At 45.8% G+C, this 12,367-nt stretch overlaps 3 non-coding genes across 3 annotated transcripts; 1 reads left to right on the top strand and 2 right to left on the bottom strand.

The window, feature by feature from the left end:
* Positions 1 to 1,596: 1,596 nt before the first annotated feature.
* Trnae-uuc lies at positions 1,597 to 1,668 on the top strand. The gene has a single exon. It is a non-coding gene; the product is annotated as a tRNA-Glu (tRNA).
* A 3,882-nt stretch (positions 1,669 to 5,550) lies between these two features.
* Trnac-gca lies at positions 5,551 to 5,622 on the bottom strand. The gene has a single exon. It is a non-coding gene; the product is annotated as a tRNA-Cys (tRNA).
* A 2,460-nt stretch (positions 5,623 to 8,082) lies between these two features.
* Positions 8,083 to 8,154, bottom strand: Trnac-gca. Its single transcript has one exon. It is a non-coding gene; the product is annotated as a tRNA-Cys (tRNA).
* Positions 8,155 to 12,367: the final 4,213 nt, after the last annotated feature.

The following is a 12,367-nucleotide window of genomic DNA, read 5'->3' as shown; positions in this document are numbered from 1 at the left end:
GGAGGGATGGAAGGAGGGGAGAGCAAGAAGAGGGAGAGGAGAGAGAGGATAGGTGAGTGAATGAATGAATGAATGAATGAATGGGATAGACAGATGATAGATATCACATGAGAAATGTTTTCAAATTTCTCTATGTTTTGTTAACTCTTACTTATTTCATCTTTGGCTACTCCATTCAGCTAGCCCTGCATCATTAGATACTAAGATGTAAAAATAAATAAATAAATAAATAACCCTGGCGCCAGATATCTATATCAGACGCCTCTACAGATGCAATGCAAGAGCCATGTATATGTGACTCTATACGCTCTTTCATCCACGCCCTAACAAAGGTTACTCCTGACGGCAAACGGGCAATTCACAAAGATTAGTTTATACGGTTGCACGAGAAGCTTATTGAAAATTAAAACCCCTAAGCATCTCGAGACTCTGATTTTCTAGATGTGGCCCAAAGACTCATTTTTAACTGTCACCTTGTAATTGGACCGCAAGAGGTCCATGGGAGACATTGGGCTCCCAGCCATCTTCTACCCGTTTCTTCTACATCTTGAGTCAGCCAAAGTAAACACCCTGGGGTTTAGAAACCAGCGCAGTCGGGGATGAGGGGCAAGCTTCCTCGAGTAAGCATCTATCAGAAATGCCCTCTTCTTTGCAGTTTGATGGTTGCAGTACTCAATATACGCCTAACAGTAGCATAGTGTGCAAGGGAACGTAGTAATTTAATAACCCTCTCTTCCATGATTTATCGCACAAGATCTCGCAGCACATAGAGACAAGTCGCTGAGTCAGCAAATGGTTAAGCACCCAACAATTATTCCAAATACATTGTGGTGTACTTTATTAGGCCTAGAGATGTGATCTCCCAGAATTTTGTTTCAGTTATTTGCTTAGCCAAGTGAAGATGCACCAGACTGACCTGATTTCTTAATAATTCTCTAATGGGGCGGCGGGGCGGGGGTTGGGGGAGAGAGACTTCTGCAAGCATCCTGGCTGCTAAAACTAACTTTGCTTCCTTCCAATGGTGATGCTCGGTAACAGCGCTCGTCCAACGTGAACACTCTTATGATCGCGGGGTTCTTGTTGAAATTTCATTTTCAGGTTTAGCACGCAGATCAGATTCAGTGGTTTCAGTTAAGCTCCTGGTAAAAGCACCAGTCAGGCCTGCACTAGCCCACTAACCTGCCCTTCTTGGTTGCTTTTAACATCAGTTTCACGGCCCGGCTCTCTAAGCAATGAAATCCCATGAGCTTTGTCAAAGACCGCGCCTCTGGCAAATTGGCCACCATAGTAAAGGGTACCTAAACTGGCTTTCTGAGACGTGCAGGTGGCGCAGACCTTCTGACGTCAGAGGCCAAAACTTCATCCTTGGAGCCAGCTAACGCTGCTGCTCCGAGTGTCCTAGGGAGAGCAACGAGGCTTTCCTGAGCACACATGGACCACAGTCACTTCACTTTCCCGCTCTTTAATCGCCTTTCCCACACTCCAGAGCCTTCAACCTCTAAGTACCCCTACACTCTTTCCTCAGGGAGGCAGATCTGAAGCGACCTGCTCCAGCTGCACAAGTGACTGCCTCAAGAGGGAGCCTTTGTCATCACCTCCCACATGGTCTAGCGGTTAGGATTCCTGGTTTTCACCCAGGCGGCCCGGGTTCGACTCCCGGTGTGGGAATGTGGGTGAACTCTTTAGTTGACTGCAGAGAAGAGTCTTCTAAGCTCTTTAGCTGAGCTTAGAAGAGGCTTTAGCAAGCAAAAGGCAGTTAGTTGTACGTGTTGTACGTCGTCATATTCCTGCATCCTCCTGAAAAGGGGACCTCTTTTGTAAAACAAGAGGATATACACGTCAGGCAGTCTTTCAACATATTTTCTAAATGTTCGGACAATGTTGTTGGGCAAGCACTCCACACGGCCTTCTTGTTTTTTCCATGTTGACACGGGGTCTCGCTAAGCTGCCGAGGCTGACCTTGAATTCTGTAACACAAGCAAGCCTTAAATTCACCATTTTCCTGCCTCAGATTCCAGAGTCGCTGGGCTTACAGGCCTGTGCCATCTGGCCCGGTAAAGCTTCTGGGCGACTGGCATACTGCCCAGACGGCAGGCTAGGCCTGTTGTAGCCAATCATGCTCCAGTAGCAAGGCTTGCTTGCAGCTTCTGCTCAGAACCCGGCTACCTGCGTTATAATCCTGTTAGCAGCCCTGATTAACCCGCCTGAGGAAGGGGCAGGTTTTCCGTGTACTTGGTCTTATTCTTGCAAACTGTGGTGGTGAGAATTAAAGGAAGCATGGCTGTCAGGTTCCTGATTGGTGGAAACCTTCCCCTTTGTCAACATTTCCCAGAACTCTTGCAGCGAACTGTGAGCACTGCTTTCCCGCCCCACTTCCTCGCCCTCCCGCCTCCCAATCCAGCCGGGATACAGTCTTCGCCATCCCAGCTACCCTCAGCTGCTCACAACAGTGCACACAGAGAAGGGATGTGACAGGGACATCTGATGACATTGTGCTGCTGCCTTTAAAGACGGAAGAGAAGGCAAAGAGCCAAAGAAGCCGGAAACAGGTACTACGGACAGATTCTCCCTAGAGGCGTCTGCAAGGGTAAAGCACTGCTAACATTTTGCCTTTAGCCCACTTGAGTGGAGCTGAAACTTCTGCTCTCAGAGCTCTGAGGGGAAGAATACAGATCACCACTGACTGTGCTTTAGTGGACCCCCAGGCTCAACTGCACCAGCATGGATTGTGGAGCTTCCATACGGATGCTAAGGAACACTCACTCATACATGCACACACAGAGTGGGGGTGCTGAAAACAGAACTGCCATCACTTACGGGGTGATTACTATATGCTGTGCACACAACTGACATCCTCGGTTCTTACGTGGAACTCGGGGAAGAGTGAACTATTGCTAACCCTAAAGCACATCAAAAAAGGAACTAGAGCTCGCTAAGATGGGTGAGCTAGCTGGCCTGAAACCACTGCGGAGAGCTGGGACAAAACCACCCCCCACGCCCAAATCTTCCTAATTGCATTACAATGAGAGAGGGATGGTCCTTTCAAAGCAGGAAAGCCCAATTTGCCCCAGAGTAAAACAAAATCCATCAAGTACTATATAATGAGCTTTACTTGTCATTTCTCTTCCAAGAAAGATGAGACCAGCCTGCACCCTATTTAGTGAAAGCCTGGGTGCAATTCATTTTCTTTTAAAATGGAATGTAATCAAGAGCCTTTTGATTTTTCTCTAAGAACCCCTGTGATAGAGCAACCTTCAAGAAAACATCAAACAGAAACCAGGATAAATCTCCATAGGCTTCCCTCCTTCCCTCCACGCACACAAGCATTAATTTTTCAGGGTGCAACCCAGGAAGCAGGTATGGGACAGAAGTGTGGCTGGAAGGGAAAGTTAAGCAAGCTCAAGGCTGTGTTTCCAAGCTGCCCATCGCATGGGAGCTCATGCAAGGATGGCTTGATCTCAAAGCTGTCAAAATGAAGGAGCTACTGCATCCCAGGACTTTTGTCTTAAGGAGAAAAAGTGCCCCTCAACTACGGCATCTCCTTAACCTATCTGGGACCCCAGCAAACACACGGTGGCTCACAGGATCTCTGTAATGAGATCTAGTGCCCTCTTCTGGCCTGCAGGCATACATGCAGACAGAACACTGTGTACATAATAAGAAAAAAAAATCTTTGAAAAAAACAGAAAGCCAACAACAAAATAAAATATTAAAAATAAAATATCACAACCAAGGCAAATTATAGAAGAAAGCATTTAATTTTGGGGTTCACAGTTTCAGAAAGTGAGTTCGTGACTAGCATGGCAGGGAACATGGCAACATGCAGGCGGGCATGGTGCTGGAGTCATAGCTAAAAGTTCACATCTTCATCCACAAGCACAAGACAGAGAGAAGGAGAGCTAACTAGGAATGATACAGTTTTGAAACCTCAAAGCCTGCCCCAGTCACAACCTTCCTCCAGCAAGGCCACCCCTTCTAGTCCTTCCCAAACAGTTCCACCAACTGGTGACCAAACTTAAAAAATGTGAGTCTTTGGGCCCATTCCCATTCAAACCATCATGACCCTTCACCCTAAAATGTTGACTGCCTTGATCTTGTTATGTCCAGTTCTTTCTGACATCTGGTTTTTACAATCTTGCTTCGTCCATGGTTCCTGAGCCTTGGGGAAGATGTATGGCACACATGTCTAATCTGCGGCTGAGCACTTCCCTGTTACTTACTCTTCGTCCATGGTTCCTGAGCCTTGGGGAAGATGTATGGCACACATGTCTAATCTGCGGCTGAGCACCCCCTGTTACTTACTCTTTGCACTTGGGCCAGTTGTGAGTCTCTGTGTTGAGCACCGTTCACTGCACACAGAAAGTAAATGTGACTGATAAGTTGGGAGCATAGGCCCCAGCCCCTCGCATCTATCCCAGCCCCCAGGCCTGGTTTGGACTCCAAATCCCAGCAGGCCAGGTCCTGACCTCTCCCTGGGGGTAGGGTCAGTACCACTTTCCCAGGGTATTTAAATGAGTCCCTAAAAGAGGAACACATGGTCTCCCTTTTTTCCTCCCAGTGATCTCGTTTGTATGGCTTCCTGGTTCCCCCGCCACCCGAGAGCACAGAACTCCCATTAAACCTGGATATTTCTTAGTTTGGCTTGTTTTGATTTGACTTGATTGGAAATTTTGCATTGGCAGGGAGCTCGCGTTAGGAAATATTCCTAACAGTAATGCGGTAGCCCAGGTCCTAGAATAGCACCAAAAAGTGAAGGAAAAGAAAGGAGGAGGAGGTGGGGGAAGAAGAGGAGGAGGAGGACAAAGAAGTTTAAATCTGAATAAATTTTATGGTGTGATTAATAGGGTTGTACCAATGTTTATTTCATTGTAGTGATATTTCACTTGTATTTTATTAAATAAAACTTGCCTGAAGGTCAGAGAGTAAAACAGCCACACTGCTCAGCCTTATAGACCAGGCAGCAGAGACACACACCTTTAATCTCAGTAGCCACACTAGTTTGCCATAGAAACCAGGCAGTAGTGGTACATGCCTTTCATCCCAGTCCTAGGGTGGATATAAGACGGGAGGAGACAGCTCTCAGTCAGTCTCATTCTGAGATTCCTAGGGGCAGGATCACCATTTCAGACTGAGGTAGAGGTGAGAGCCGGTGGCTGACTGGTTTGCTTTTCTGATCTGCAGGCAAACTTTATTTATTTAATACAGATGAAATATCACTATATTTCATAGTTTTGAAAAACATGCCGGGGTTCTATACGAGATTAACCAAGGTTAATGGGGAAGTAAGGGACTTCTCTGTACTATCCTTAAAACTCTTGTTTGCAGAATTAAGTTATTTTAAACTTAAAGAAAGGAGTTGCCAAGGGTATGGTTAATAAGATTGACCCAACAGAAAAGGAAAACTAAAGGTGCATGTAAGATGTTTGTGTGTGTGTGTGTGTGTGTGTGTGTGTGTGTGCTTGTGGCTCCCTTGCCAGGCAATCAGTGTTTGCTGTATCCTAGCGAGGACTTGTCACAGAAGCTGCTGATTGAAACAAAAAGCCTGATGACAGGGGGCACCTGGATTTGAACCAGGGACCTCTTGATCTGCAGTCAAATGCTCTACCACTGAGCTATACCCCCCACAGCAAGCTTAGGCCTCCTGTAAATATTTGTGCTGCTCTTACGACCTACATCACACCTCATAAAATGCTTCTCATGCCTGAGATTCCTCTAGGACTTGACTCAGCCCTGATTAGCTTCTCACCACACCGCCTCCTGCTGTTCCCAGAACTTAAGCATTTATTTTCTTCCTGCCCCCTAGAGCTCAGGCCCAGCTCCGGAGTTTTATCATCAGGTGTGCACACAGCTCCAGGTGAGTCAAAGAGTGTTCTAAGCAGATGTTGCACCATATAAGGCGTTGCCGCCTTTTCTAGGGCGGAGCTAGGAAAGGATCCGGACTCAGGTCTGTCCACATATGTCTTCAGAAGTTCACGCTTGACTCTGAAACTACAGGCAAATGTTGCTGTGTGCATGCACTGTGCGCGCTTTTGCCGGATTTCCATGTAGGGACATCAGTTTTGTGCAAAGCGAAGAAAGACGAATAGTTGGAAGTTCACAGTTCACCCCAGATTCCTAGTCCCTTAGTTCTAATCTCAGAACTCTCAATCCTGTGCATGGCTAAAACGGAGCCAAAAAGTCAGAGAAGCGCTCATCATTGTAACAAACCAGCCTTGACGAGGCCTGTCAGACACTGTAGGGCCAGTGAGTGACCGTCAAGAAGCTGGGGCTGGGGCTCAATGGCTTTCTGAAAGCCCCAAATTGCCCACTTCCACTCTCTCCATTCTGATGCCCAAAGAGAACCTCAAATTTCAAAACTGTTTGTGCCCCAAATTAAGCTTCTTATCTCCGTGTATTTTGCTCTGTTGGAAAGAACAATAGCTCAAATGCACTGATGATTTGCAGTGTGCCTCACCATGGACTGAATGTTTACCCACAAAAATCCCACAAAAAAAACCACACACACAAAAACATTACTGACAGTGTGCTCATTTGGCACGTGAAAAATAGAGGCACAATATAGGTGAAGTATCTAGTCGAAGCTCCCAGAATTAGCAGGTTGTCAGGCCAGGATTCTGGTGTAGGCTCAGGACTGAGTGCTGGCCTACGTATCTAATCATGTGGCAACCTTCCCCATCTCTGTCTTGCTTGGTGACACCACTGTCATCTGGGCCAAATAGTTCAGGCAACTCTGGGTCGTGCCCATCTCCAGCTAATCACCAAGTGCTGTTGATTTTACATTTGAGGTTGCCCAAGTCGATCGCCACCCTTTCCCTGTCCCAGCCTCCAATCGCCCCCTCCACCCACACTGTGTTCAGAGCCTGTCAGAAAACAAAGTCTATTTACACACCCCTTGCAAATGCATTTCCAATAAACTCTGAGTCTCCTAGACCGCACACAACGCTATTCACCCTTGATCTCTACTTGTCTCTTCTTCTCACTCCCTACATTACGCTCTAAGCAGTGACCTGGCTCCAGCCTCTCCCAGTGCATTGCGGCTGCTCTTGCCGAGAGAACTGCCTACACCATCCGTCTCCAGCCATCCCCGCCTCATCCACTCTCCACCTGTGGGACATTATTCTCTGAGACCGACAGGCCATAAGCTCCTCTCTCTCCAAAGCCTCCCCTAACCTTCCCTCCTTTTGATGAATGTAATCGCTGCCTCTTCACTCTGCTAAGCCTGGCACAGCTCATGCCTGCCTTCTGATCTGGAGCAGAGAGAGCTGAGTCTCTGCCATCTCTGGGTTCATGCTTTGTACAGTTCCCACGCAGAGTAGATGCTCAAAATGTCATCAGAATGCTACCAAACTTAAGGTCGGTCACAGCCTCTGATCCAACAAGCCGAGCTTAGTCACCCATCCACAATAAGCCAATAAAAGAGCCAAATCCATAATGAAAAGCAGAAAGGGGAGATTTATTCAATGTGGACCACATTGGGAAAGATAAATACGCACACACACACACACACACACACACACACACACGCACGCACACACACTGTCACTAAATTCCTTGGATGCCCTTACAGTAGGAATGTTGTAGGAACCAGGGGACCTTGGAAACATCACACAGAAGAATTTGATTGGTGGTTTGGTTTTAAGGCCAAGACTGGCTTCAAACTCATTACAGTGCCAAAGATGGCCTAGATCTTCCCCTCACTGCTTCCCAAGTGCTGAGATGACAGTTATGTGTCACCGAGTCTGACAGAGTTTTAGTTCAGAATGGTAATGTGAGCGGAATAGTGAGGTCATGGAAGGTGTGTCTTGAGATCAAATTCTAACTTCCCCTTTGCAGCTTTGGACTTTTACAAGTTACTAACGATCCCTGAATATCCATCTCCATGAATGAAGTTCAGACAGCACATACCTTGTAAAATTACTACAAAAAAAAGCAGAAGACAGTGAACCTTAGGAGAGCCTAGACTGATACTCATAATATCCAAATAACTCAAGGGAAATTGTTAACTCCTCCGTCATCCATGAACCACAGAGAATATTAAAAGTCAAATTCAATCTATATTCTAAAGCAAAATCAGAAGTGGACAGGGGGCACCTGGATTTGAACCAGGGACCTCTTGATCTGCAGTCAAATGCTCTACCCCTGAGCTATACCCCCAGTAAGGTAAGTTTGTTTTTATAGTGTATCTGTCTCTCAGCATTCTGATTCTTAAAAGCCTCCAGTGACTCAGAAGAGCTATAATTAGGAGTGCTGCCTAGAAGGAATCTGGGCATTAGAAGCGGTAGAGGAGATTTATAATGAAACAAGACAGGGATCTGAAGAGCTTAGTTCACAGGGCCCAGAAAAATCTCCTTTAGGCTGGCCAGTATTCAAAGCTCCATTCCTGCTGATTGTATTCCGTATAAAGCAAATCTGACTTGCTAGGAAAAACCACCAGTGTCACCACAACTGAGAACATGGATAAAATATGAGTGATTGGATTCCCAACATGATTACTCAGCTCCTACTTACATGGGTCCTCATTGTTCTCCAGGCTGTCACAGAACAAAGCTCCAAACTGGCGCTTGGAAGTTAACTAACTATAGCACTAAATTGACTCATTGGGGGGGGGGGAGGTTCAATAAATCTCAATAACAATGGGTGAGAGACAGCTGTCCTGAGCCATAACTGTAAATGATTTCTGTCGACTAAAAATAGATGATCAGTGGCACTCTTATGTAACATAAATACTAGGTTATATATATCACAACTCACCAGAAACCTGCAGTACTGTCCACCCTGAAAGCTCATTTGATTCAAGAAACAGGAATGGACACTAGAGGCTCACAATTGACTAACTAAATTATCGACCCCAGTCCCACTGCCAAAGCTTCTTTTTAACTCCCAAGTGTGCCCCCAATTCCAGCAGCCGGTGTTTAACTCCCAAGTGTGCCCCCAATTCCAGCAGCCGGTGTTTCTTGACCTCATCAACATCTTCCTCTTTCTGAGTAACATTCACTGAAGCCTCCTATGGAAACCCATGTAACATTCACTGAGGCCTCCTATGGAAACCCATGTGTAAGCATTTATGAGGGAGTTCCCCCTGACAGTTGCTCAGGCCCTCTGCATTATTTAGGTCTTTCTCAAGAATCTTAATTTGGGGAGTAATCAATCCGTATGAAGCCTGTGGCGAGAAGAGACTCCGTCCCATTTTTGGACACCCTGCCTCACACTAGAAATGAGAACATTAGTTACTTCGGATCATTGACAAAATACTTGATACACACAACTTAAGAGAAGAAAGATTCATTTTATCTGATGATCGTAGAGACGTTTGGTCTATAACGGAAGGCAAGGCATAGCAAGGTGAAAGTCTGTGGTGGTGGTGTAAGACTTTAAGACAATCCTGAAGCCATTTTTGACAATTCTGAATCCTCTCAGCCTCTGTGCCATAGTGCTTCCCCCCCTCCCCTGGGAACCAAGGACCTAACAGCTACACTCGCACGTAATCAGTTCCTGAACAATTACCCATATACGTATGCTTTGGTTTGGTCCCCTGGGAAATGGGGTCAAAATGACCTCTTACCTCATCTGATCTGGCAACAGCTCTCCAGTCAATTATTGGTAATAGCCTTTTCAAATAAGCCAATCAGAATAGTCAAAGAACAACCCCCCTTGCTTCTGTGGCCCCTTTAAAAGTAGACTGTACCAGCTATTCGAGGTCTCTCAGCTTCCCGAATGCTGGGGGACCCTGTCATGACAGAATTAATAAAATCCTCATGGTTTTGCATCGGCTGTGGTGTATGAGATGGTCTCTGGGGGTGACTCCTCCTCGGTGTTTGGACGCTAGAGTCCAACAGTGGGTTGTGTGCTAGAAAATGTTCACATGATGCTGGGAGAAATTTTTGTTCTATGCAAGGTGAATCGCCAACCGACCACAATATTCCATATCCCCTCGCCTTGTAAGACTTTCATGCAAACCTTTTAATCCCCCCAACTCCAATAGACTTCTGCTTACACAAAGGTCCCACTGCATTCTTAGAACTTGACGGCCTGCAACAGCAGCCCCTTCTTCTTTGCCTTCTTTTCTTTTTTACCAACTCTTTCTAAACCAGTCAACTGGAAGAGAAGGTGAACAGTCAGACCCCATCCAATCAGGGAAAAGACATTCACTCCAGGTAATAATATAACAACTAAGTGAATGTCCTGCCTCTGGGCACCGGGCCAGGCCCCACCAGCGAGGAGTAAGTGTTCAAATCCTGACACTGTGAAGAGCTAAGACTCAGAGCGCATGCTTTATTTACTCCTTGTTCTTTCCTCTCTTTGGTATCAGGGGGAGCTGAGATTTCAACAGTAGCAGAGGAGCAGTGTGCTTGCTTTGTACTGAAGGACCCCAGTGCCTGGGGGGATTTAGAGATCATTCCAATCACTTCCTTTGCAGACTGAGTACAGGGTGAGAAACGTTGGATAGCCTTGTTTAAGGTCACTGGTGTATCAGGGAAGGGGCTCCTCTACTCAAGGTGCCTCAAAGGCAGTATTGGAAACTCTCCATGGCAGAGGGCCATGTTGGAACTCAAAAAAAAAAAAAAAAAAAAAAACAAAAAAACCAGTTTGTTGGATAACTAATGGATTGTAGTCACCAATCACGCTCATTTTCTAGGGGACTTCTCACGTGGTAAGACTAAGCGCCTGTGTCTCAGGAAATCCTTCAGGGACCTGGATCCATTATCGTTCTAAACACCACCTCCCGGCCCCCATCATCTTCGGAATTTCCTAAACCTAATCACTCACTTTTTCCTGGCATAACTTTTACTATTTCCACAGCGCGTCTCCTGTGCTAAGGCTGCTGGTTGAGGTCTCAGAGCTGGAGGCGACAAGCAGAGTCCTCACCTAACCCACTTTCCAGGTTCTAGTCCGCACCCAAGAATCCTGTGATAAGATAAGGCTAAAAGTACACACCCATGGCCGGGAATTTCTGCTTCTCAAAGAAGCGCCACACCCCTCACCACCCTTGGACAGACTCTTGGGTAAAAGCTCCAGTGGTGAGAGATTTATGTTCCTGAGGTAGAACAGGGTGGAGGGAAGGTGGGAAATTCCAGGAATCAGCCAGAATTTCCTCCAGAAATGTTTCTGCCATTGCACAGGATTTTCTGGACGTGTTGTGGTGTCCGTTGAAAACGGGAGAAGCCATTTGCAAGGTTAATGATACAGAGACTTCGATATGCTGAAGCAAAGGTAGTAGCAGAATTAGCAGACATCTTGGTTGGTCATGTTGACCCCAACTGGTTTGAGATAATCTTTTTCTGGTTTATTATTTTTATTTTGTTATTGTTTGTTTATTTTTTGAGACAAGATTTCTCTGTGTAGCTTTGGAAGTCCTGGAACTCACTCTGGAGACCAGGCTAACCTTGAATCCCTGGAGATCCACCTGCCTCCTGCCTCTGTCTCTGGAGTGCTGAGATTAAAAGGTGTGCACTACCACTGCCTGGCTTTGATTTTTGTTTTGCTTTGGTTTTTGGTTTTTACCATTTGTGTGGTCTCAAGATGCCCTATTGTCAGACAACTCTGAGGTTGCATCAGCTGCTGACTTCCATGCAGTTGGCTTTTCTCGAGCCTACGTACCCTTCCTCAATAGTATTTGCTTAATATTTGTTTGAAATCAACCCACAGTTTTTACTTAGCCTCATACTAAGCAAAAACATCCTTGAAATCATGCCAATTGTATTTTGTTCTATTGCACATTAAAATAAGTACATAACTATTGGAATACATTAAAAATTATGTTAAACACATGCTGTTTTTACAGTTTGTGATGAATGTTTCTTAACACTTTAAAATGCTGTTCACTTAATCTTCAAAATAAGCAATGTAGGAGGAACTATTTTCACCTTTATTTTTGCAAGTGATGAAATCAAAGCATAGTGAAGCTCTCTATACCCTCTGCCATGGTCATTGTAACTTTGTTCATAAATGCCCAGCACATAGGAACAACTTTTACCGTCCATCAACAACAAGTAAACAGTTAAAAAAAAGGTAATACATGCTTGCACGCACACACAGTGGAAGATTGTTCAACTATAAAAATAAGGCCGTTCTGCTGGTCGCATCAACATGGGTAAAACTTGAGGGCATTACACAAAATGCAAGAAGCCGAAAAGAGAAACAAAGTACTGTACCACCTCACATGTGGAACCCCAGCTCTCAAGTCACCCCAACCTTCAGTCTTCTTAGCTGGGGCCCTAGACAATGTGGAGCAGAAAAAATGCTGCACACTACTAATTTAGGCTTACTTTATGCAGCACACCCAGCTGGCACTGCATGCTTGTGCCCCCTCTCACTGTTGTCTCTGTGGGGGCATCCTGCCACCCATTCCTAAAGAAGGATGGCAGAT

The sequence above is a fragment of the Microtus ochrogaster genome, unplaced genomic scaffold (assembly GCF_000317375.1).
Source record: "Microtus ochrogaster isolate Prairie Vole_2 unplaced genomic scaffold, MicOch1.0 UNK33, whole genome shotgun sequence".
Taxonomy (NCBI): domain Eukaryota; kingdom Metazoa; phylum Chordata; class Mammalia; order Rodentia; family Cricetidae; genus Microtus; species Microtus ochrogaster.
The sequence above is the reverse complement of the archived record's forward strand: the minus strand, read 5'-3'. Positions and strand labels throughout refer to the sequence as shown.